Genomic DNA, 21,640 nt, shown 5'->3' with positions numbered 1-21,640 from the left:
TTTCTTCACATTGCGGTGACTTGTATACGATTTTTAAACATTTGAAAGTACAGGGAACGCAGATTTTGAGTAAAAACTTTGCATGGCTTGTATTAATGCATTTCACCAAAATAAAGTGGATAAATGTGTGACTACGGCGCCACGGTAGCGAGATGTTAACAACCTCGCCAGAACACCTGCACATATACTCTTGAAGGCACTGCAGCATTAAGTGGCATACTGTGTTTTTACTTTGGAACGCCAAGGCAACTGGCCGTATGACTAGGCGTTATTTTGAAGTCTCAACACCAACAACACTTCCCTTATATAAAGGCAACTGGTATGTGATTTTAAGGCATTCCAAAGTACAGCGACAGCCGATGTTTGAGTGATAACTCGACACTGCACGTGTTAATACAATTTTCCGCAATAACCTGAGATCTCTGTTCGTGTCATCAATACATTTAAACAACAGCGTTTGCAGTTAACTCCTTTGTAAAGGTAAACAGCATCCACATTCGTGCCTAAACACACATCCGTTGCTGGTTCTATCGATAACATACGTTTATGTGTACGAGTTTGATTTCTTGTAATTGCACATTTATAATCGTATGCCGTAAGTAAAAATGTCTTACAATATTAATGTTGAGCAAACGGGCAGTAGTGGTTCAGAAATATGTTAATATTTTACATTTTATTGACTGCACGAAAGATGACAATAAAGAGAGGCGTGAAGAAGAAATGATTGCGCTCGGGAATGTCCATCGATATGGAATACACCTTAGAGTAATAATTCGTTTATTTTGGGAGGGAAACAGCAGCTATTAGAGTTGATGGAGAGGTTAAGTGTTGTGTCCGTAAAGAGAGGCTTTAGACAAGGATGTGCATAATCAGCTGACTCGTTTTCTCTATATCGTGAAATGATTCTGAGAGATAGAGCAGCGATATTCAGGAGAGGTTGGTGCTCAGAATATAAATCACCCGAGATACGCCTGATGATACCTGAATTATATTAATGTATGCACTGTATGTAGCCATCCGTACTAACCAGAGGTGCAGAATCTCGACATATATTTGCAAAATATGGGTAAAATTATAGAAAGTCGAAAGAAACGATTAACAATGAACTGTGAAAGGAAAACAATATGAAAGGTTGTATCAGAGAAGAACATCACACTCTCATGTCAAGTACAAGTCAGTGGCACCAACATTGAACGGGTGGAGCATTTCAACTGTTTAGGTGGCGTGATAACTAAAAACGAGCACTGGCAAAATATATACTTCAGACAATAGGATCTAGATTGAAACAGAATTAATAATGAAAACAATAATTAAAATACTGCAGTGTCGCATGTGGTATATTCTCATATATATGGACTATTACAATGACAATACAAAGCAAACTAGCAGCAATAGAAAAGTTTATTTTGTTTTATGTATGTAAACAACTTCATGGACAAATACGATGAGTAACATGAATGTATTATAGATAGCAGGGTGCAACAGCAAGACAATTAAACAGGACCCTGCGGGGTGGGCTGGTAGGAACGAATAACCAAAGAATAGAAACATAATGTATTATTACACTTGTTTAGCCAGGAAAGCCCCACTGAGTCTAAAGGATTTTGTAGGGTCCTGCCAAGTGTTTGCAGTAGGGGGCGATGTTGCTACACCGAATTGGACGATACGAAGGGAGAGTGTGAGGCCTACTTCTAGGCTTTAGGCCTAGCTGTAGGCGTTAGGCCGCTGTGAGTTAATTGTAATTTAAATGTTTTAATTATTTATGTAAAAGCTTTAAATGTAAATGTTTCTATTTAAAAACATGAGGGAATGTAACATTGTTAAACATTAACTCCCTTTCACACACGCGGGGGTACGATACGAAGGGAGAGTTTGAGGCCTAGTTCTAGGCTTTAGGCCTAGCTGTAGGCTTTAGGCCGCCGTGAGTTAATTTTAAATTTAAATGTTTTTATTATTTATGTAAAAGCTTTAAATTTAAATGTTTCTATTTAAAAGCATCAGGGAATGTAACATTGTTAAACATTAACTCCCTTGCACACACGCGGGGGTACGATACGAAGGGAGAGTTTGAGGCATAGTTCGAGGCTTTAGGCCTAGCTGTAGGCTTTAGGGCGCTGTGAGTTAAATTTTAATTTAAAAGTTTTAATTAAAAGCTATCTCAGGGAATTATAAGGGAATGTTACACTTGTTTAGCCAGGGAAGCCTCATTAATTTAAATCTTTTAATTAAAAGCTATCTGAGGGAATTATAAGGGAATGTTACGCTTGTTTAGCCAGGAAAGCCTCACTGACTCTAAAGGTTTTTGTAGGGTCATGCCAAGTGTTTGCAGTAGGGGGCGATGTTGCTACACGGACGGACGGACGGATGGACGGACGGACGATATAATCTGTTGTAGGCTGGTCCACTTCGTTCCTACCAGTATAAGACATTCTAGAAAGGCTAGTTTAGATGTCTTGAACATGTAATGAGAAAATAAGATTTCGAATATAACGTTTTATTCGAAACGGTATAGGTACAACAAGCCGGGGAAGAGAGTGAATTAAGTGCATAAGCAAAGTTAATAATTGGATGCAACTGGCAGTATGTAATGTAAAGTCCTTGCGTGATATTATGGACATAGCTAAATGAAAGGCGATGAAACGACATGGCTCATACAGAGATGTGCTGTAAGTAAATATGAGCCTGTCGGTGAGTTTACTACACTTCACGTGGCTTCCAAAGTACACCTAGCCTGTCACAAGTGATATGGTGACGTCACTGCTACTAAGTCGCGAATGGCGAATGTTGTATGCAGCTAACGCGGTGTTGTGTCTGAGCACCTAAACGAGCAATTGGAATGTTGCAAGTTATTGTCACAATGGGGATTCAACTCGGACTATCATCCACCTGAGGTCAAAAATGTATATGTGTTGGGAGCCAACGGCGATGTTCTTATTGATAGACCGGTCCCCTCCGGCTCATTGCCGCTTGCAGAAGACGCCTTGTCCCTCAAACGGCCTTGCTGCGGAACATTCAAATTGTGAAAAGATGAAAGCTCTCCCAGTAGCCACTTTCTGCTTAAGTTAACTGCCAAACACCTCAATCTCAGCTACGCAGTAGGGTCTCGCCATTGTGGCGAAATGTTAATTACCTTGCCTAGTGTACAGGGGTCGTGGGTTCGATCTCAACCCTGACGTCGGCTGTATATTTGGACTTTACATGTCTCTATCCCAGTGGTCATGTGGATTTTTGTCCGGGTCCTCCAATTTTTTCTCTCCACATTTAGAAATATCTGTGAAGAGTATTTGGTCGCGATAAATTTCCACGTGATAAAACACTTATTTGAGCTTCTGAAAAATAGCTTTACAGCTCAGTGGGTCTTAACCTGGTAAATAACATTAGTTAATAGTTAGTTATAATGCAGACTTTACATTCCTGACTCCAATGAAAATTGGCACCACTCCACGCTCGTTTCAGCAAGAAGATATGTTTACAAGTTGGGAGTACGTATCAATGTACATTTCTCATGTGTGTTTAGAAAGCGACAGCCTGATATAATTACCCTGTAATCTAGCACTGGGATGGCAAGGGTTGGTGGATCACACCTCCGATTAGCATGGTTGGCTACATACGGTGTGAAATAAGTTAAACATATAGTACATAAATCTTGACTTAAAGCTTTCGTGACTGCAGGAATTCATATTCCTTGGGTATTTCGGTAAAGGTCACGTAGATATGTTGTTATTTTCTTTAAACCTATCTACGTGACTTTACCGAAAAACCCAAAGAATATATGGTTCAGATGTAATGACAGGGTGGCACCTGCTGGCCGGAAAGGGAATCACGGGTACGGGCATGGTTAAGTACCAATCAGAGAAGGAGGTGTATCTGGGTCAAAGGTAACAGGTGGGGCTAGACGAGAACTCCGGGAACCTGCTCAAAGGTTCCACGAGATGGCGATGCCGGAGGCGGGGCCTAGCCATGCCTGGGGGTATATAAGGGGGAGTGGACCCGCGGCTAGGGGCTCGTGTGTGGGGTCTTGGGTCCAGGATGTGTCGCTGCTCGCCGACATCTCTCTCCATTGTCCGGCCATGTGGAAGATCTCCTGTGTGGTTTCCATCGCCGTCATCATCACGCCGCCAGCCAGCGGTGTGGCCAAGTGAGGGCGACGGGTCCATGCCAAGTGATCGGCTGTGTGTAGCTAGTAAACCCGTTAATATCGAGTGTTGTACTCAGTGTGAAGAAGAATAAGTGTTGGCCTGTGTTGTGCCTAATGTGAATAATAAAATAAGTATCCTCTACACGACGTGTCACGGAAGTCGCTCATTCCATTGGAGTCAGAAGTGGTTGAAAACATTAATTAGTGCTAGACAGCGAAGAAGGAAGTCTGTCTAAGCATTAGAACAAATGGAGCCCACCTGTGGCGTCTGCCGATGACGATGAAAATGCTACTAAAGACTTCCTACCTGCCCCGGGAACTGTGGTCCTGGTTATTGAAGCCACGGCGAGTGAGTTGACGGTGGAACCGGGAGCAGCTACTCCGCAACAGCAGCCCGAAGACGGCTGGTGGATGGTGTCAGTATAGCTGGACCTGTTGCGGGTGGTTGTCGTGCAGTTGGTGACGCTCGTGATAGAGACTACAATCGCGGGTCGCGCTCCACGGACATCGCCGGGAAGGAGTGACCTTGAGCCGGAATTGATGTTCTGGCGGGAATATCTGCAAGCGCGACGGCCACCATTACACGTGGCAGGAAGGATGCGCAACCGGAGGCTGCTATTATGGGCGGCATGGGGGAGGCGTGGACGTAGTCTGCCATTTTACGAAACAAGCGTGATACGCAAGACGCGGCGTCTGCCGCTAGAAACGTAGAAAGAGGAACCGAACGTGCTCACAGATTACCTCAGGTTAAGGAATTAATCGCAGCAGGAGCCTTCACGTGGCGATTTGAAATGGTTTTCTGATCAGTACATTGGACAGAAGATGATTCGCTGAGGGCTCTGCCGACTGTTTTGGACAACGACGCTCTTGCTGTTGTCAGGGCTGTTCCCATTGCTAATAAGGTTACACTTCAAGGTGCTTATACTAAGATAGCGGACGTGTACGAGCCGCGTTCCAACACGTGCAGGAAATTTCTTCAGCATAGGCGAGGAGAGACCGAGACGCCTCTCGCCTACTGTAGCGCGTTGTTGGCGTTGGCGGGAGCAGCTTTCCCTGGGATGGATCCGAAAGCCCTTGACTCGCTCATCGTTGAAAGGATGTTGGGACTGGCATGAGAGATGGGGGTTGTCATGCCGGTGTGTGACGAAGATGAACAGACTTCCAGGTGGGCCGCCAGGTGTCTTTAGGCCGACACAAATTTACATCGATGGGCTCAAATGGCGGCGTGGACAAGGGACCCCAGCCGAGATGGGGAGCCGAAGGGGTGGTCGCCACGGAACATCGTGGTGCAGCCGGCTGAGAGTGCGACTTCAGAGGAGGACATCGCTGCTGCCCTCCGGGTGTGGAGTCGGAGGAGAGGAGATGCTGCACGGCGTCAGAGGAGCTGGAGACCGCAGGAGCAGGAAGATTGGACGCTGTGGAGGCCCTCGCTTACCTGCTTTCGCTGCAGCCAGCCGGGCCACTTCGCACGGGGTTGTCAGAACCGTCCTCGGGCAGCGACCACGACTCCGACGCCCACAGCTCCACTGACGGCTACATCTCAACCCCAACAGGCGAGTCGAGACACATCAGACACCCGGCCCATATTGCAATCTCAGACATCTAAGGGTTCGAGGGTCATCTCCACCCAGCATGATACACACATTGACACCGGGCAGCCGAATTTTGTTGCGTATGGGTGGCCTAGTTTTTGGGACGCAGTGGAGAAATTTGGCACATCGAGTGATCGTGGCGGCTGCGGGTTCCTAGGCGGTATCTGGCTCTATTCAAGGAATTGAGGTTCATGTCTTGGTGGACACAGGAGCTTTGGCCACCATAATTTATGATGTCATTTGTTTTATTGTTGCCGATGTCTGAACAACCAGTGCGACCTGTTGTAAATGCTTGTGTTGCGGCGAACGATGGGAGCATGGGTATCATTGGGCAAGTGGAGACCCGCATCGAAATTGGCGAGGTCACTGTGGTAGGGCCTGTGCTAATCTCGAGGACGCTGGTGGTGCCCTGCCTTTTGGGTACCGATTTTCTAAGAAAAATGCCTGTTAAGATCCTGGTCGATCAGGGTTGTGTGGAAATGCCATCGGGTCGCAAATTGTTTTTTGGCGTCTCTGCATATGAGTACGGCTGTGTGTGTCACGGTCCAAGTCCTTGCTAGGGACTTGGTGGAGATTCCACCGGGCTCGCAGATGCTTGTACCATTACGCTATTGCAAGCGGTTGGCAAAGGTTGATCCGAAGGCGGGCGTCTTTCTGACTCCGTCCCGTGGATTGGCGCTACTGGCGCACAGACGTTCTTACAAGTGTAGTGACTGTACTCATCACTGTATGGTGCTGGGACTTGTGAAGTCACGGCCGGTAATGTTGTCATTACGGGCAGCCCGGGTTATGGGCTGCAGTACCAATCCTAGGGGTGGTTGAGTCAGCGCTGGTTAGTGCAGAGGCACCGCGAGCAGTGTGTGATACCGGCTCCCAGTAAGGGAGCGAGAGGGAACGTCAACCAGCCAGGGTTACTCTGGGGCGTGACTCTCTGGCTGACCTGTTGTCACGTGACTGGACAATACTGGAGGGGGGTCACCGGTGGACGGGGGCCGAGGGGCAGTCACATGGTCCCGAGGGGCTCTCAGGAACATTCGAGAAGGAGCTCGAGAAGCCTGGAAGGTGGGCGGGGCTAAGGGCGGAGCCAGCCCCAACCCGGGGGCATATAAAGAAAGCTCCGTGAGCAGCTCGGGGTTCTTCACGGGTTGGTGTTGGAAGATCCACGTCGGGGAGAAGAAGCCTCTAGCCACACGGTCCAGGACCCAGCTTGTGGTCCGGACTGGGATAGCGTACGTGTCTAGTTCAGCTGTAGCGTGGTTAGATGGGCATTCGAGACCCGAGTGTAGATTGTGTTGTGTTACGTGTTAATGCGGAATAAATAGTGTTGCTCCCAAGATAACGTCTGCGACTCAGTTGGACTCACTACACAAGTGCTTAACGTGGGTCCGGGAACGGTTTCGGTCCAGGCAGGTATGGTATCGGCTCACATGATGACCGCATTTCGTGAGAATAATGCTGATGCGACCAGTGGTGTGATTGCTGCAGTGGAAGAGACTGGATTTGTGAACGGGATGTACGCAGAAGTGCTATGCCAGGAGAATTTGCAGTTGGCTTCGGTGCAGCGAGGGGAATTGCGATCACTGCTGTGTGAATTCTCTGACGTATTTAGCAAAAGTTAATTTGATATTGTCCATACCTCCTTATTGCAACATCGTATCGACACGAGGGAGGCCAGCCCTATTCATCAGAACTCGTATCGATTGAGTCCATTCGAAAAGGAACGTGTGCAACAGGCGGTCGATGAGATATTGGCCACTGATAATATTCTTCGTCTACCAGCCCTTGGGGAGCGCCCGTCGTGCTTGTTAAGAAAGGCCTTATTTGTATGGTAGAGAATTAATTGCCCACACAGATCATGTGGCCCTTCAGTACTCCTTGAAGGTTGATCAACCTTCTGGCCAACTTTCGCATTGGTTTGAAATTTTACAGGAATACTCATTCCGTGTGATATATCGGATAGGGGTTCGGCATTGCAACGCTAATGCATTGTCCCGGTTGCCTCAATCATCTAGCTGTGCATGTTCGACCGGTGCGGGCCGTTGTAAATCTCCGACGGCAAGCTCAGCTACTGTCAAGGCAGCGTTTGAGGACGCTGAGCCTGCCCAGGTGGTTGCACCTGCGGATAGCGTTTTGCACCTTACGCGCTCTGAATGGGTTCGAGAGCAATTGGATGATAATTCCCTAACGGCATTGCGGCATCGCACAGAGTTGGAACAAAAGGCTCCCGCGCCTGTTGACGGGCCGCGAATGGTCCTTCAGGATGACCTGTTGATGTTGAGAGAAGATATGTTATACCGTTGTCGTGTTGTCATCCCCACTGCCCTTCGAGATAAATTGATTCAAGTGGTGCACGAAGATAAATTGTTGCATCTTGGGGTCAGGAAGACTTTGCTAACGCTGCAGCGTGATTATTATTGGCCGGGTATGTCAAGTGATGTGTGCCACTTGGTCCAAGGGTGTACGGAGTGTGCGCGTAGGATACCGCCGCTGAGGAAGTCCCAGCCTCCGCTGCAATCCATTTCGCAGTTAGTAGCACTCAATATCCTTGGGCCCTTCCCGACCACTCAAATAGGGAATAGATTTCTCATGGTGGGGGTTGAATATTTCTCATGATGGCCTATGGCTTGGCCGCTGCCTGACCAGTCGGCAGCTTCGATTGCTGAGGCGTTTTTGTACGGATACATAATGGACAAGGGGGCCGCTGAGCAGTTGCTCACTGATCAGGGGCGAAACTGCTGCACGAGGTCTGCGACGCTTTGGGCACTAAGAAAATTAGAATGTCGCCATGCCATCGCCAGGCAGATGGGATGGTGGAGCGGCTGAATTGGACTCTGACATCCATGCTTTGTCAGACAGTTGTCGCGACGCAAACGGATTGGGATTTGCATGTTCCGAGTGTATTAGATGCGTATAGAATGGCCCCATGCTTCCACGGGATTTTCGCCGTTTTTTCTCATGTATGGGAGGAAAATTTTTCCTCATATGGACGCTCATTTGGATTCGTCGCAGGAAAAGGGGAAATCCAAATTGCCTGTGCATGTGCAAATTACGCTGGAATGAATGTCGGCGGCTTGGGAAGCAGCCAAAGTGAACACCGCCAAAGCACGAAATGCACGTTGTGCCATGGTCCATAGGTGACAGTGCATGGTTGTATTGCCTACAGGTGCCGGTGGGTACGTCCCCTAAGCTGCATAAGCCTTGGCAGGGTCCCGTGGAAGTGATCGAGGTCAAACGGCCACAGTGTGTGAGTGTACGGGTGGGCCGTCGCCGTTGGTTTGTCCATCTGTCTCGGTTGAAACCATTTGTTCCTCCTCAGGCTGACTCTTAATCTCCAAAAATTGTTTAATTTTGTTTAGCTGGTGTTTGTTGTGTCCAACGAGCCGGAGGTGGTGCGGGCTGAGGGCATACATCAGAAAGATTGTCATGCCACCCACAGCATCCGAGCCCATGACAGTGGATGGACTTCAAAGCCTCACCAAACGTGAGAAGTTGCCTGCTGCCGCCGAGCCTTTAGCACCTGTGAAGCCGATGTTGCCACCTACTTCTCCGGGTGGTTCCGGCGGTGTGCACACCCCCTGTGCAGGAGATGAAGACCGTTCCCGTCGACGGACCGGCGTCACGAACTCGGTCTAAATGCTTAAGATTCCGTTAAATATGGATGTCCCTGTGTGCTGTATAAGGGAGGGGGGATTGTGGTTTGTTCCTTGATTTGTGATTTTTTTTCTCTCCCCTCGATCTTGTTACTTCTCGCAATTTTCTCGTTATCCCTTGCCTTGTTAAGTGCTTCATGATTGTTCCTGCGGATTGTTCCACCTTGCTTAAAAAAACTGGAGTCAGTGCTTCATTAACTCTTTTATTGCTGTACTTTGGTGTTGTACAGGGGTGTTTTTACCTGAAATTTCGTTATTATTAGCCGGAACGGCTATCTTTTTTTAATGAGGGGGGGGTGATGTAATGACAGGGTGACACCTGCTGGCCGGGAAGGGAATCAGGGGTACGGGCACGGTTAAGTACCAACCAATCAGAGAAGGAGGTGTATCTGGGGCAAGATAACAGGTGGGGCTAGCCGAGATACTTCGAGAACCTGCTCGAAGGTTCCACGAGAGGGCGTGGGCAGAGGCGGAGCCTAGCCATGCCTGGGGGGATATAAAGGGGCTCGGAGCTCGTGTGTGGGGTCCTGGGTCCAGGCTGCGTCGCTGCTCGCCGACATCTCTCTCTGTCGTCTGGCCACGTGGAAGATCTCCTGCGTGGTTTCCATCACCGTCATCGTCACGCTGCCAGCCAGCAGTGTAGCCAAGTGAGGGCGATGGGACCACGCCGAGTGATTGGCTGTGTGTAGCCAGTAGAGACGTTAATATTGAGTGTTGTACTCAATGTGAGCAAGAATACGTGTTGGCCTGTGTTGTGCCCAGTGTGAGTAATAAAAGAAGTACCCTCTACACGACATGTCGCGGAAGTTGCTCATTACACATACATCACACATTCGTGAAACTCTCAAGGGCGCCGCAGTGGCCATTTCCTGACTTGCCAGGGTATCTCAGCAGAGCAAGCGGATGAACTTCGAATCAGGAATCCTGCACTGGGATTGAGTGTTAGCCCCTTCACACATGTGGTGTTTCTTCAGTTGCTCCGGTCTCCTTTCACACAGACCCTTACTCGGTCATAGAGTTGACAAACATCCCCATATAGAACCACTGAGTTTGGGCAAATGTTGGTAGTGCCGGTCTTGACTGCATTCCCTACTGCCTGTGGTTTCCATACACAAACTGCGCATTTCTAATTATACAGAGTTTTGAAATACAACTTGCAGGAAGGAAGTGATATCAAATTAAACAGCATGTTATCATGCTTTGTCTACAATCATCAATTCCAATGGGATTTCTGTAATTAATGATTGCTAAAGTGCACTCAACCACTATAAAGTTACAAGTCAATTCCCTGAAAAACCAGCTGCATCCACCAGAATACTCTTCGGAAAGATTACAGATTATTATTGTTAAGTCGTTATTTTCACACAAAAACTTCACATATTTTCAGGAAGAAGCCAATATGCAAAGCAGGATGAGAATAAAGGCAGATACAGATAATTGGAAGCTGAGGGCCACGGATCATAGGAGCTTGTGTAAACCCTACAGTTTCCCCCAGATAACAGGAGTCATTGGTAATGGAAAATGCTGAGTCGTGGGTAATAGTTATGGTCCACAGATGTATGTATGCTGAACTTCTTTCAAACCTTATGTAGTAGTTGCGCATAGTAGGGTCCATGGATAATAGAAGTCATGACTAATTTGTCCGATAGCAATTGTAATGCCCTGTCCAACGTATAATTGTCCTGACAATGTTTAATGTTCCCCCTTATGGTGCACGCATAATGAGTCGTGGGTCACAGTGCCCATTGATAAACGGAGTCGCTATGGTTCACACATATTAGTAGTGGCATGTAATACGGCCCATGGTTTATAGGAGTCGCTGAAAATTTGTTCTAGAGCAAAGGTAAGATCCTCTGCTGGGTGTAATTGGCCTGAGACTGTAAAGCAAGGACAAAACCAGACAGTTGGCACCACTAGTTTTAGAGCCCATAAATAAGTAGCCTTGCCCAGGAAAAACATAGTATTCAACTGCTCAATTAATCAGTTTTGGCTTTATTGGAAACAATTTAATTGGTAAATAATTCACTTAACTGTAACAGCAATAAAACCAAAAAGCTAAATGAGCAAAACAAGTAAATAACAGGACAAAAGTCCTCAATAAGTGAAATCGTATGTTTTGTGTAAATATGTGATTGCACAATAACAATAACACTGCTACATTTGCGATTGCGTTTAATTAAAACTGAAATGTCAGAAAACCCCACGTTCACATTTTACCCTTCGTACTTGAATGAGTACAAATAAGAGTCCAAACCCGGTCATCAGCTTGAGCAAGTGTGTCACCATCCCTGCCAGCAAAGCAATGGCTGAGTGCAACGCACTGCAGTCACAATAAGCTGGCCACTGTTCCCACTGGGATTTCAGTTTCATTTCATTTATTAGGTATAACCCTGTGAGCCATGCGGTTCTTGACTCGTGTGCAACCGCAACAAACAAAAACATGAACAAGAAACATCTCAAAGTGACTACACGCAACAGAAAATCCATTAAAAAAAACAGCAAAGTCTTCCAGAAAAAAACACCGTATATAAACGCTGTGTGCAAAAATCCCAGTGGGATGCAAGTCAAACAATAACAACCATAAGTCAATTTAGATTAAAGTTATAAGGCTAACTCTGTACTACAACAAACGAAAATGGCTAAACCAAAACGTTTTCAAAATCACCAAAATAAAGCTATAAAAACAATGTAACAGTGATCATATGAACTGTGATTCAAATTTAACAATAAACGATATACATAACATTTACGACCAAACTTTGCAGCCATAGCTGGCTGCATGAATCCCTCCATAACAGCAGGAGTATCAGTCGCAGTATCCAAATGTTTCAATACACCTTTAAAGATCAGCACACTATGCGTTTTGAACTCGCTCAATAAAAAAAGAGAGATGATATTGTCATCCTTTCAGCCGACAAGGGCAATGCCACTGTCATCATGGATATAACCACATACAACAACAAGATTCAGGACCTTGTTATAGATGGTAGCTATACCAAAATCAATAGAGATCCTACCAACTGCTTGGTTACGTAAACCAACAATGTCATCACTAACTCGACTTCTCTAATCGAACCAACCAAGCTGCTCTCTCTAAAACCTTCTGCTGCTAGACCACCCAGATTTTATGGCCTTCCAAAAATTTACAAAGAAGGTACACCGCTCCATCCCATCGTCTCCACCATTAACTCACCCACCTACAAACTGGCACGATTTTTGTCTGAGACCCTGCTTCCATTCACTGGCAAGACCACCTCAGCTGTACTTAACTCAGCTCACTTGGTTTCTCTAATCAAAGACATCTCACGGTCTCCAGATGATTTGCTTGTCAGTTTCGATGTAGTCACTCTGTTCACCAAGATACCTGTGCCTGACACCATTGCAATGATTGAGGACTTAGTCCAACAGGGACTAAATTCTGATGTGCCAACTTTGGTAAGGCACTGCCTTACCAATACACACTTCACCTGGACTGGTACATTCTACAAACAAGAGGAGGGTACCCCAATGGGTTCTCCCTTATCGCCAGTGGTAGCGAATGTTTTCATGGAGAAATTTGAGACAGATGTCATCCAGACATCTACTCTACGTCCTTCCTTGTGGAAGAGATACGTAGATGACACGTTCGTCATCTGGCCACATGGCCAGCCAGCACTAAACCAATTCTTCAACAACATCAATTCCAGTTTAACACGTAGGCTTTCGCGACCAATATTGTTCATAATCAACGATTTTTGGGTTTAGATCGCGTTATTTATAAATGTGTCATAACCCTCCACCACCCGACACGGCCAATCAGTTAAAAAGAACGGGAGACACAGCAGAGCCTCACCATTCTGGCGAATTGCCCGATGATGCTGGATGCAATTACCAGCGAAACGTCGTACTCAAATTGTAAATGTTATGGTTTCACGCTTCAACACACCGGTGGGCTAAAGCAGTGAACTATTTGTCTTTTGTCAACGTGACACTTTTTTACTGATTGGCCGTGTCGGGTGGTGGAGGGTTACGACACATTTATAAATAACGCGATCTAAACCCAAAAATCGTTGATTATGAACATCAATTCCATACACCCAGCCGTAAAATTCACCATGGAAGTGGAAAAGAATGGCAAGTTACCATTCCTGGATGTTTTGATCGAGAAGAGACCTGATGGCTCGTTGGAACATTTTGTCTACAGGAAAGCCACCCACACGGATGCCTATCTAAAGCTAGACTCCCACCACCATCCAGCCCAGAAGAATTCCCCCATCAAAACACTCCACCATAGGGCCCATTGCATCTCCGACCACCACCACCAGCCAGTGAGTTAGAGCACTTACACCAAGCCCTCAGGATGAATGGATATTCTGACCGTACAATCAGCAAAGCTGTCTCCCCAGCCATGGGGAGACAACCATCTGAGGGCCCAATCAAAACCATCACCTTGCCATACATAGCAGGTGTTACCAAAAAGATTTCCAAAATCTTAAACAAACACAAGATCCAGGCTCGTTTCCACACAGTATGCAAAATTTGTGATTTGATCCCATCTGTAAAGGATGTGATTCCTGACATGCAATATCCTGGTATCTACAAACTATGTGGCTGTGGCAGCAGTTACATTGGGGAAACGAAACGAAATATCTCGGACCGTGTTCGCAAACACAAGGCAGATCTGAAGCACGGTAGGACCAATACGTCTGCCATTGGTGATTATTGTTTTAACGCTATGGGCACACACGAAATTGAAGGAACTCTGAAAACCCACTAGCTATCATCAGAGATTTGTTCATGAAGCCATCCAGATATATAAACACAGACCGATAACTACTTCGGCTACCTTTGTTCACAAAAACTTATATAAACTTTTGCTGGTAACAGCTTCTCTTCACAAAGCAGCAGACATCGTGCTGCTCGCAGCAAACATCGCGGCTATCGCGATTTTCACCTGAAGATTATGGCTTGTGTTGCTATCGAAACGTCGTGATTTATTTTGTTTCATTTCTACCTACGTGACTTTACCGAAAGAACCAAAGAGTATAGGTGTTAAGATGTTAAAACACCAAACTGAAACCTTTTATAAGGGATCATGTCTGCATTAACCACCATGCTTGTGGTCAAAATGCAACCAAAATACATACTCTGATAATATATGCATTGTCTTTGAAACTGATTGGTCCACACCAGAGACAGCTTTCTGATGAGCCTCGTCTCAAAACGGTGTTAGACCAGAGAACGCCAAAAGGCGTACAGGACAAAGACAAGCATTACACTGGTCATCACACTTTTTCTGGCATAAGGTATTCCAACGGTTTTAAGGTAATTTTGGGGTGCTGATTCCAAATTTGGCATCAGTTTTTGTCTATCACATCAGGTTTTTGAGATATCAAATATTGCATTTTCAATAAAAACAGCAAATTTATGCTCATATACGAATAGCTAAACAGACATCCATACAAGAATAAGATAAGATACAATATACAATAAAAATGAAACAAACATTTAATGAGCCGTAGCACAAAGTTGTGAGAGTGACTGCATAACAATGTGAGTGAATGCATATTACCATGTAAGAATTGAATTGTGAAGATAAGAAAAATATGTACAAAGAGGTCATTCACAATAGTGATGTTACATCTGCATAAACGACCTCTTCTTTGACGATCTCCGATGTACAGCTTGTGGAATGTCTCTCATCAAGGACCAGCAGTAATCTGCCATCATGTTTGAGTCCCATCGGCCTTGGTAACGTTCTTCCATAACTGTAATGTCTTGATGAAAGCGTTCACCTTGCTCTTTGCTCACGTGACCCATGTTCTCTGGAAACTGGACCAAGTGACTATGTAAGTAGTAAACCTTGATGCTCATTCTACATCCAAGTGCTTGGAAACTCAAGAGCAGCTCCTCCACAATCTCTCGATAGTTGCCCGCTTCCCTGTTCCCAAGGAAATTCCGCACCACATCAGAGAATGCATTCCCAGCTCTAGCCTCTGCCTCAGTCATTGATGTAACAAAGTGTGGATCCCTGATTAGTGTTCTTATTTGAGGGCCATCAAATATTGCTGCCTTTTTCTTCTCGGCACTGAGACTTGAAAAGGTTGTAACATATATAGCTGAAGCAGTCTCCAGTGTGATCAAGAGCTTTGACAAATTGCTTCATTAACCCAAGTTTTATGTGCAGTGGGGGAAATACAATTTTATTCCTATCAACCAGAGGCTCATTCTTGATGTTCTTGTCACCAGGCGTCAAACTGATTCTGGGTGGCCAGTTCTTTTTAACCCAGTGTTCTAATCTAGCCCTACTGTCCCAGTAGCACAGGAAACAAGGGTATTTGGTGTGACCTCCTTGCTGACCCAGCATAAAATTAACCATTTTCAAATCAACACAAATTAGCCATCCATGAACATGGTATTCCAATCTATCCAGAACAATCTTGATGTTGGCATACTCTTCATTCATTTTTACAGAGTGTCCTATTGGGATTGAACCGTATATATTTCTGTTGTGAAGTAACACACATTTCAAACTCCTTTTACTACTGTCAATAAAAAGTCTCCATTCACTTGAATCATATGCGGGCAGTCCCATATTGAGAAGAAGCCCTTCAACATCATTACAATAAACAAGTTGACCATCTGAATAGAAGTACTTTCGCAGTGCTGCTTCTCTGTTACGATAAAAGGAGACACTAGTGCCAGGTCTGAGTAGTCCTTTCTCTTGCAGCCTGGAAGCCAACAATTCAGCAGACTGCTTTGGCAAATACAAATCTCTTACAAGATCATTCAATTCAGGCTGACTAAATAGAGAAATTTTATCACAATCTGCATTAGATGGCGTATATTCGATCTGAGCATCATCATCATCATCTGTAGAAGCAGGTAAACTGAGAGATTCAACATCAATTTCTGGTAGCTCAGTAAATACAGGCACAGGTATTTCCTCACATTGCTCAACTGGTCGTCTGGCAGATGGGATATCTGGGTATTGTAAGTGTTATTTGTTTTTCTTATTGAAACCTTTTACATTGACAAGGCAGAAGTAGCAGTTATCCAAATTGTTTGTAGGTTCTCTCCAAACCATTGGCACACCAAACTTCAGCTTAGCATTCTTTCCTTTAGACCATGATCGCAAAGTTTAAACACAGGTTTTACACACTTTGTGAGGAGCCCAATTTTGTCTTGGTCTCCAAGTCGTACTTTAAAGTAGGCAAGATAAACCTTCTTGACAAAGGTATTGATGTTGCGCCTTTGATCCTGCAAAGTGAAGCTGCCACAGATGTAGCAGAAGATATCTGGGTCATTACTGCATTTCCTTCTTTCGGATGTTGTAGCCATTGTTAGATCACGCCCTGCAGAAGAAAAATATTAAATAAATGTGGATATCTACATAAAATTATATTATAAACACACTATCCTAAAAATACAGCACCATATTTTAACACTAAAGCCGTCACTGACTCGCAACAACTTGCAATCATAAGTGACAGAGTTAATTTCGGGTAAAATCAATGTAAATGGGGTATGCCGATAGCATAAAGATGAGATGTGATAGAGCAAATCTGAGATCAGATTTAGAATCAGCACCCTAAAATTAGTCTAAAACAGCTGCAAAAGTCCAGGCCAGATTTTTTTGTTTGTTGACCAGTGTTATCAGAGTAATCAGAGCTCGGGGTGAGCATCTACATCATGGGACCTCCTTTGCCAATACCAAAATATGATAATAGGGGTTTCTCCTTTTTTATGGCAACAAAACAGGTGTAAAGATGTTAAAAACACCAAACTGAAACCTTTTTACGGTCGCTTGTGTGATCTATTAATTTTCTATCTATGTGACTTTACCGAAAGAACCAAAGAGGATGGATTCCAGCAGTCACGAAAGTTTCAAATCAAGATTGAATGCATATACTGTATTATTAGAGTATATTTTTTGGTTGCATTCTAACCACAAGCATTGTGGTTAATACAGACATGATTCCTTGTAAAAAGTTTCAGTTTGGTGTTTTAACATCTTAACACCTGTTTATTGCCAAAAAGAATGGAAAAACTATTCTCATGTTAATCATATACTTTAGAATTCCTACGTATAAATATATTGAAAGAATAGCAATGCAAGTATTTACAATAACCAAAAATCGCAATTTACACAAAATAGCTTCACTATTCAAAGTTAACCAATGAATAACAACAATTTACAAATGCTGTATAGATTTTTCTAAATCTAACCAACAAGAGCTTTTTTCATACAACCACTTCACACCAATAATGTCTCCTTCAACGTCAGATTGTCGTTGGCCTTCAGTCGTGAGCATCTCTCTGAACGAGCTCTCCTCCAGATCCTTCTTCGGATCATATTTTGCTACCAGTGCATAGTCTCACTTTTGTCCATTAAAAAATTACATTTATTTTTGCCGTTAAAAATGTTCGATTACATTGGTAATTATCAGATATTTGGCGAATTACATATTTTAACTACTCAGAAAAAGACATATACTTGCGGGTTCGATGTTAAACATGCCGATTATTTTCCTGCTGGATAAAATAAATTCCAAGGCGTCTCCACATAGGCAATGGTACTTTGTTTGTTGTATGCAACTTATTTTCTGTAAATTAATGCCGCACGTCGTCAACAAACGAAAAGTAACACCACACAGCTGACGCTGCACCGTTTTGCGAGTCACATGATCGACACGACAGAGCCGTCGATTCTTAACATTCCGTAACAACTAAGATTTAATACCTCAGATGAAAACAATGGAAATTGTGACTTTTAATTAAATACATGAGTATTGTTTTAATTAATACTGCAAACTATTGTATACTGTCGAGTTTCAAGTGTCGAAATTTTGCAGTTTTTGGTCAATTGTTTTTGCGAACGGTTGGTTCTGATCGATATGTTTTATGCTTGCATTGAAAAACTCGTTCACCAAATCCCATCTTTTTTTTTTTACAGAAAATAGATTGGATCCAACTACGTTGACAATATAAAAATCTCTCAGTGCAATACCTTCTGTCTGGTAAGATTAGATTAATGATTGAATTTTCCACAATTTTTTGTTTATTGCTGTTGATCTCAACATAGATGTGTTTTTTGTGCTTGTTTGTAATCATTTTCAATGCAATATTAGATTATTTTTTTGGAAATGTTGGGACCCTTTGTGATGACATTCTTGTGAAATTTAACAGATTTTTGGGGCGTGTGTGTATGTGTGAACAGCTATGGCACCACGTGGGCTTCTTGCGCTTGCACTTACGGTGCACGTAATGCTACACTTTACGACGGCAAAGCACATCTTGTTTGTGGAACAGTGGTCACCCCCACACCAAATGCCAATTACATCATCCTCAGCATCGTCAACACCAAACACTTCCTCTTCGTCCTTTCATTGCATCTGTGCGTCACTGCCACCCGCACACTGCGATATCCACTTCGCTCTGACAAACTGCGTCTGCAAATCTCACGCAGCCTCTGCTAATAATGAGACATCCATCCAAGAGACACACGTGGAAATAAGCAAACTCGTTACAGATGCTGATGCAGCCATGGAAAGTCTGTCACTGTGGCTTTGGAAAGATTCACCTGACCTGGCTGTGCGTTTGTCCCATGCCCTGGCCAGCGAGTGCCCCCTGCATTTGAATTCACTTCACATATCGCGCTGCATGTTCAGTGACAACCCCACTAATGAAGACGGAGGTGCCTACAACACGGAGGGAGCCGTTGGCGGTGATTGCACCAAAACGGAAGAAAATGGTGGTGGTGGTTGCGTGCTCATGCTGCAAGGGTTGCGGGAGGTGTGTGCGGATTTCCACACACATGACGACGGCGCTGTCCGTTCATGCTTGCTTCTTCGCGGCAATATTTATGAAGACCCAAACGAATATGCTAATGTTAATGTCGGGCATAATGATAACGTTGCAGATAAGAGGGATATATTTGGTATACATGCTAATAATGATGTAAACCATGAAGCTCGTGAAAACACCGTTAATAGCGGTGAAGTTGAGATGGCATTGGTGCTTCTTTCCCTTCCTGCCATACCCCCTGGGCTACGTGCAGTGACACTCCCCCTGAATGGTGACACATACGCCCAGGTAATGCCCTGCTTGGATCATGCAAAGAATTGTGTTTCTTCTGAAAAAATACTACTTACACTAATTTACTGACCGAGTAAATTCGTGCACAGAACCTATAATTGCATGTTAAGTATTTCCTTAATCATGTGTAGAATGAAGGTAAACACTTCACTTCAGGACTGCTTAAAATTTGTATGGATGTTACTATGGTACATCGTAAGACCGATAGTCTTATTCAATTTCTGTTTGAATATCGACTCGGCCCATCATACCTTGACAGGCAACAAAATAAGAACCACTTTGAAGTTAAAAGTGGTTGTCCTATGGATTCAACATTTGTCCCTGCCATGTGAACTTGGAATTTCCGCCACTTATCTCGGTACCACCAACAGAGCCCCCATCTTGTCTTGATCTAAGCTTATCGTTAGCATTATAAACATGAAAAACACAAATCAAGAAACTGCGCAAGTAGGAGACAGGTAACTTTATTAAGGGTGTCCAATCAATGGATTTGCTGCTTAAATGGGCATTCAGGTGGTGCTCAGTCCCTGAGCTCGTGGGGAAAATCTAAATGTCTAAAGTGGGGGAAAGTCTATGAATAAGACAATAACTGTCGATTTCCCAACAAAGTGGTACTCTTGTTTAATTGACCCTGGTGGAGGGCTCATGTGCATTGTCAATTTCCCAACTCGGATTAGAACTCGCAACCCTTCGGATTACCAAGTACTCACTCGACCGTTGTGTGGGGAGGATAAGCGGTGTGACGTGATGGGCAGGTAACACGACTGATGCAGCAAAGCTTGTCATGAAGTTAAAAATGAAGAGGAATTCGTTTTGTGTGTGGATTTCCACACACATAGAGGTTGTTGAACATGAAAGTATTCCTTCACAGTACATTAATTATGAAGATGTGGAGAACGTAATTTAAGGGCACACATCATGAGTTACACACATGTGCAGCATGTCTATCACAGCCTTGTTGAATTTTAAGTGTTTCGCTTTGACTAATGCCATCAGTGTGGCGACAAACGACAATGGATGACCTCCCAATAGTTCAAAAAGCAGCACAATCTGAGATGGTTAACTCTGTCTTCATGCATGTGTATGCCGATAACATCTCTATACCCTATCTGTGTCATCTTACAGTACCGCATGTTTATGTGTACAGCATAGTACATAGGCAACGTGCCATCCATTTGCTTTTACTTATGCTTCAAATTGGTTTATGCATAATACATTTTTATGTTTTGAAGGGTTCCTCTGTTTCTAAATATATTCTAAATGATAACAGCTCATATGCAAATAAAATACGGTACTATTAATTATGGAAACATTCTTAATTTAAATTTTCGTCAGTACTCCACGTGTACAGTGTGATGCAATGTGTAAAATGTTTAGGTAAAATGATAAAATATGTGTAATATCTTATTTTAGACGAGTAAAGGCTTGTTTCTGGGCAGAAAATGTCATCGGATTTTATGACTTGTTGTTGGCAAGTGGTCTGAACCCCAAACTGAGGACATTGCAAGTCCTTAAAAGGGACTAATCCACAGAAACTTAGTGCCTCCTACTATGCCTGGGTGACAGAAGCTGAAGACATGTTGCAGAGGAGGAATATCCCAAGACAGCCTCACAGCATTCCATGGGCATCCTGTCAAGAAGGGGCTGTTTAAGCAAAAGTTAAGACAGAACGTTACCTTGCCACAATTAACTCACATATAAGTGTGGCACATGAGGAATGAACCACTCTTTTAATTATTTCCTCGTGCAGCAAGGGAGTAAAGTGTGGTTTTGTGACAGTCCTTATGTGCTGTGCAGTACATCAATGCACGTGTGTACACCAGCATGCGATAACTGAGTTGGGCCTGTGGGTGGCTGGCAGGGTTATTGATTAACCAGACTTGTACACCAGTCACGTGGTTAATGGCGACTCGGTTGAGGATTACTGTGTGACACACGTGCTGTTGCATTTTACAGGTGTAATAAAGGACTCCTTCACACTTCGTTGTTCTCCGTGTCCTTTATTGGGTTCTTCCACGCACCCGCTGTTCCTCGCTCCAGCCTCGCCTCCCGCGCGTCCGTGCGCCCTGCGCACGCTCTCCTGTGGCTCTCGCCCACGCCGTCACCTGGCTCCCTTCCGTGCGCTCTCCCTCACCCGGCCCGGCCACACCACCCTTCGGGTACTCCGCACACGCTCCCTTCTG

General features: G+C 44.5%; 1 long non-coding RNA gene across 1 annotated transcript; it reads left to right on the top strand.

Annotated features, from left to right (window-relative positions):
* Positions 1–345: 345 nt before the first annotated feature.
* LOC144720192 (uncharacterized) lies at positions 346–19,154 on the top strand. Its single transcript, XR_013585727.1, has 3 exons — positions 346–480; positions 18,316–18,379; positions 18,580–19,154. It is a non-coding gene; the product is annotated as an uncharacterized LOC144720192 (long non-coding RNA).
* The last annotated feature ends 2,486 nt before the right edge of the window (positions 19,155–21,640 follow it).

This window comes from Lampetra planeri, chromosome 8 (assembly GCF_965212315.1).
Source record: "Lampetra planeri chromosome 8, kcLamPlan1.2.h2, whole genome shotgun sequence".
NCBI classification, from domain to species: Eukaryota; Metazoa; Chordata; class Hyperoartia; order Petromyzontiformes; family Petromyzontidae; genus Lampetra; species Lampetra planeri.
This window is presented reverse-complemented; position numbering and strand designations above follow the sequence as displayed.